Raw genomic sequence first — 5971 nt, forward strand, 5'->3', positions numbered from 1 at the left:
AAAAAAAAGAAAAATTAATTTATACAAATCAAGCATGCACAATAAAAGTTTTTTTGTATCTTTTCTATACCTCTGTAGCTATTTACCTATTGCCATCTATCTATCAGACTAGAAAGATTACACAACAGGTATGGTCCTTGCCTTGAAAATAGTCAGCATGGGTTCAACCAATAACTCTGCATATAGTCCTCTGAATTCCTCTAAGAATGATCCCAGAACCTAGACTGGAGTAAACTTGGAAATTCCACTGAATGTGGCCCAATTTCTCAATATGTATTTATCTACATATATACATAACATCCATTTATTTTTTTACCTATCTATACATGACCTCTAGATCATCTACCTAAAATATATATCACTTGTGAATTTACAAATAACTAAATACTTAAAACTAGATACACATACATTTTTACTCAATAAGTACCAACAGTTTTGGCCACACTTGGCACTAAGAACTCCTTGCTTAGAAATCAGTCTTTGTGGTGCCCAGAGAATCTTATTGTGCCAAGGATTGAAGCAAGGTCAACAATATGCAAGGCAAGTGTCATTTAACCTCTAAATCTCCATTCTACTTGCAGCTTTTTAAAATAAACCTACATGTGATATCCTAGAATTATCTCTAAGACTCCGAGAAGTAATTTTGCCTATGTTTTGATATAAAATTGTCATAATATAATGTATATATTGGAATAAATTTAAATATGGTGGTTGCTGAGTTATAAACAAAGTCCCGATCTGAATGTCCAGGCAGGCTGGAAAAGAATGATTTGTTTTCTTGGTTTCTCTCTCTATGGAGATCAGGAGAAATTGCAATGAGATGGAGAGACAAAACACGGGGGGAAAAGCTTTATTCACTTCTGAATGGAATGAGGCAATTTAATTGAGGATTCTTTTGTTTCTTCTGTGCAAATAGTTTCTATACACATATTTCCCATGGTTTCTGTGGATTCCAAGCAATTGGTCGCAAACTAAGTACTATTCTAACAAAAACTACAAAATTAATATAAACTCATCATTTTCCTTACCAAACAAATATGACTTACAACTTTTTACTTTGAATAAATACATGTTTGGGTAGAATATATTCAAATGACTAACTGGGAGCCCTTTTACTCTACATTATTCCTTTCTCTCACCTCTCTCTCTTTCTGTCTCTCTGTTTCTTGCTCCCCATTTTTCTATTTTACTTTCTTCCATGGGTACTTTGGAAGCTTTATTTTTCTAGAAGACTAACTTGAGAAACTTTTTCTTTGAATACAGTATTAAAATAGGCTGTTTTAAAGCATCTTATACAGAGGATATCAGAGGGAACATAATTTTAGCTCAATTTTAATAACATTTTTACTTTATTATAATTATAAAATATGTTCAATGGCAGTTTTAAAATTAAATGAAAATTGTATATGACATTTAAGCAACCATTGGGTAATTGAAAAGGGACGTTGGCTGAATGGATTCAGTTATGAAAACTAAAATGGCAAAGATTTTTTGGTTAAGAAAATGTGATCTACTTTCATATCACTGAAAAAGGGCAGAATAATCATAGATATTGAAACCAAGAATTTTTAATTACCTATGCAACTTTATAGAATAAACTTAATTTGAAAAAGGAAACTAATGGTTTTAGATGTTTAGGCACTAGCATAGGATAACAAGTAAATATAAACAAATAGCAAGTGAAATAAAAATCTGATTTCTGATTAATTGTATACCCATACATAAAAGGATACTCTATACAGTCTAAATATTAATTAACAGTATTAATCTTTACTTAAATCAAAGAAACATTGTTACTGACCTGCAACATTATTGATTTTATTTTATCTACATTTAGTTTGTTTTACGGAATTTTCTGTGAATCACCAACTTTCTCCATTATCGCAATTAGACTTACAGTGAGATTCATTAAATGCACTCCTTTAAACTGAACTTTGGAGTAAAGCAAACACATGTAGGATTCCTTTATTTCAAACAGCGTAATACTATTGAGATATTCTTTTAAGAATATGAAAAACTGGGGGCCGGGCGGTGGCGCTGGAGGTAAGGTGCCTGCGCTAGCCTAGGACGGATCACGTTTCGATCCCCTGTTGTCCCATATGGTCCCCCAAGAAGCCAGGAGCAACTTCTGAGCGCATAGCCAGGAGTAACCCCTGAGCATCACAGGATGTGGCCCAAAAACCAAAAAAAAAAAAAAAAAAAAAAAAAGAATATGAAAAACTAAAACTAAAGGCTATCAAGTGTTTAATTTACAAATTGTGACACGTGTGATGTCTCTTTTCTTTCACAAGCTCCTTTATTTTAACTAATGCTAATTTTAATAGTTTTACACATAAAGCAAAATGAATATTCTCAAGCTTAAGTCAATTATTTTAGACCAAAGTATCTAGTATATTACTAATTTCATAATCATGATATATAATAGTAATAGTAACATATTACTAATTTCATCATCACAAGAAACCCAAATAGATACTCTTGTATTCACTCAAAAATATAAAAAAGAAAACACACAGCAGTTTAATTTTCTGATACTCTACTCATATGTAAAAAAAGCTCATTTTCTATATGTTTGCTAGCATTTCTTCTTAAATGCTTAGTTTGTTGTTACATAGGTCATTTGTTCTCAGTCTTAGTGTTTGTTTTTGTTTGTTTTTGGGGGTCACACCCAGGACCTCAGGTGTTACTCTTGGTTCTGTGTTCAGAAATCACTCTTGTCAGGCTCTAGGGACCACATTGGATGCAGGGGATCAAAACTGGGTTTGCCATATACAAGACAAATGCCCTCTACTCTGTGCTCCAGCCTTTATTTCAGTCTTTCAGATGTCTGGAGCAATATTACCATGTATGAAGCCCATCAAGAGTTTTGGTGTGTATCAAATGGCTTATATCAGGCATTTAAACTGAAAAATAAATAAATAAAAGAAATTTAAACTGAGAAAAGTTTTTTTTATTTTTTATTTTTATATAATTTTTATATTAATCATAGTGCCTTACATATCATTCACAGCAATATTTTAGGTACATATTAACATTGAATCGGGGGAATTCCCACCACTGAATTGTCCTCCCTCCACCTCTGCTCCTGTCCTGCCTCCCGTAGCCTCCACCCTCACCCCCGGGACTGTTAGAATGAGTTGTCTCCTCTGTGGCTAGCTTACTACTTAGTGATCTTTCAACTGTTTGGTCATGGTACCTCCATTAATTCCCCCTCTAATTGGGAGACGGGACTAGATAGTTAAGGTTATATGGTTTTGTTTGAAGAAGAGAAAAGTAATAAAATGGGATAAAAATCAAAATATATTGAAAATGGGCAGAATCCTTCTAGAGGCTCTCATCTTTGGTTTGAGAGACAAAGGAGAAAAAGAAGGTGGAACACCACATCAGTATAAAAAGAAGTACTAAATAAAATATCCAGTGAGCACTACAGCAATAAAGATAGGCACCACATACTTGCCATGGACTTGAGATAAAAAACATGACAGAGCACAAAACAGAAGAAGAGAAAAGAAGAAAGAAAAAATAAATAAATAAAAATGGGGACAACCAGTTCAATATCCACACCAAATCAAAGTAATTGACAAAATCTAGATAGATAAAAAAGGATTATTTTGTGCTTTCTCTTTCTCTCTCTCTGTCTCTCTCGCTCTCTTTCTCTCTCTCACTCTCTGTCTCAATCTGTCTCTGTCTCTCTCTCTATCTCTTTCTCTCTCTCTCCCTCCCTACCTCCCTCTCTCTTCTTTTTCCCCTTCCTTCATAGGCACAGTAAGCATTGGAGTGATTCGAAAAAGAATTCCCTTGGCCTAAGAGATACAGGTTTTCTCCATCCTTGGAGTATATTGTCATGGGATTAACTATAGACTTCTTTCTAGTTCATTTACTCTCCTGTTGGTGCTTTTGTGGTGTATGGGGGACTTCTGCTCCATCCTGGTGGTAAAATCAGGTCTCTGTATTTAGAGATCTCCGTTTCTGCACAGGTCAAGGATGGAACTTATGGTGAAGTCTTTCATTGTGGTTCTAGAAGTTCAGTTCCCTTAGTGTCTTTATAATCCGTCTTCTGTGGTTGATGGTCTTGGTCCTTGTGCTGATCCTAGGATGGAGCCTGGGATAACGTCTTTCGTTATGTTACCAGAAGACCCATTCAGTTGCTCCTGTCTCAGTCATACCAGAGATCATGGTTGTTGTGCAGGTCGTAGGTCAAACCCTACACTAGGTTTTTTTCTTGGTCCCAGGATACATACTGCCTGGTCATGGTTCTATCAGCCAGTCATCTGTAGATCGCAATCTTGGCTTTTGCACAGACCAAAGGGTGACAAGTCTTCTGATTTTGTCTCATCATTAGCTGGTGAGGTAGGGTAACATGCTTTTAGCTCAAGTTGTTCCCAATTTCCTCATTGTCAGGATATCCTGTTAGAGCTGGGTCATGTTGGTGTTTGAGCAGATGGGATTTGGTTCCTGTAGCTGTTATGAAGAACTGTGTTATTTCTATGCTTGGGATCCAGGATTGCAGGTTGGACCATAGGCGTCTAATCACCTGGGGTCTAAGTTGGGTCCACATGACATATATACAAGGTGGGAGATGCCCCTGTGTTGTAAACAAGTATGAGTTCTTATCCCTAGTAGATAAGACCCCTTTTTTAAATGTAACCTTACCCCTTTTTTAGTGTGCCTTTGCAGGAAGAAATGGTGCTACATTATATTGCTGGTGCATTTGGGGGTGGAAAGAGAAGAAAACAGAAGCAAGTCACATGTCCAAAAAAGATAAAAATAGAGATAAAACTATATGTGCTCCCATATATATAGAAAAAGTATTTTTAATAAAAATTAAATAAAAATGAAATAAGAAAGTAATTAAAGGAACAAAGTGATGCAGGAGACAACCTTATATTTGGGGAAGAGCAGGTAAAGGAGGTAGTGTTACACAGGGCTTGTACTTATGATGAAACTATAGGTTTCCCCATTGTCTTTTGAGATTTTCTTGTGGGGTGTGTGTTCCCGGGCGCCTTTTCATCACACACCTTACCTTCTTGAGATTGGCAAAAGATTTGTGGCAGGGAGGTCTTGAGTAGAGTTCTTGCACTGGGAGTCCTTTTAGAGCTAAATCTGTTATCAAGCAACAGTTCATGTTAGGAAGAGTTGTTAAGAAGGGCCACACCGTCTGAGTCAGCAGGGGTGTTGGCTGTCTTTTCTTGCCGGGATGAGGTGTGGGTTTGAGTGGGTGCTGTAAACAGTCTTGCATAGCAGAAGTGTGTGTAATGGTATTTAATGGTAAAATTATGTGTGTATGTCTACAAAATATCCTAAAAAATACAACTTTAGGAGTACAAAAAAGTAAGGGCAATATATGATGTAGTTGTTGGATTAAAGTATTAGATACAAGGGTCTGAGAGACAATACAGTCAGTATGAAGCTGGCCTTGTAAGCAAACTATTTAGTTCCAATTCTTGGCACCCCTTATTATCTGCCTAGTCCCACCAAGAATCAACCCTTAGAACCAGGAGTATACTTCAAGCACAAGAACATGGGTGTGACTTATAAACCAATCAAAAAACCAAAACATGGTATACAAATTGTCTAATTAGATTTCCTCTATTTTTATTAGTTAGGTAACAATTTTCGAATGACAAAGGCAAAAAGATATTAAAAACAGTCCTACTTCCCTACATATGTTGAACTAATAGAAAACTCAAAAACAAAACATATAGAAGAAAACTGCTACAGAGTAATTAGTATCCAACTAGTATTATATATTAGCAAGTGCTATTTGTGGGACAGTGAAATATGCATATCTTAAATTATATTTTTAGCAAAAGACTTCCATGAGTATTTAGGTCATTAATCAAGACTGTATGTGTAAAATGTGTCCCAAAAGTAACTGAGTTCAAGAAAAGCAAATGCCGAGGCTGGAGAGATAGCATGGAGGTAAGGTGTTTGCCTTGCATGCAGAAGGATGGTGCTTCGAATCCCAGCA

This window comes from Suncus etruscus, chromosome 18, assembly GCF_024139225.1.
Source record: "Suncus etruscus isolate mSunEtr1 chromosome 18, mSunEtr1.pri.cur, whole genome shotgun sequence".
Taxonomy (NCBI): Eukaryota; Metazoa; Chordata; class Mammalia; order Eulipotyphla; family Soricidae; genus Suncus; species Suncus etruscus.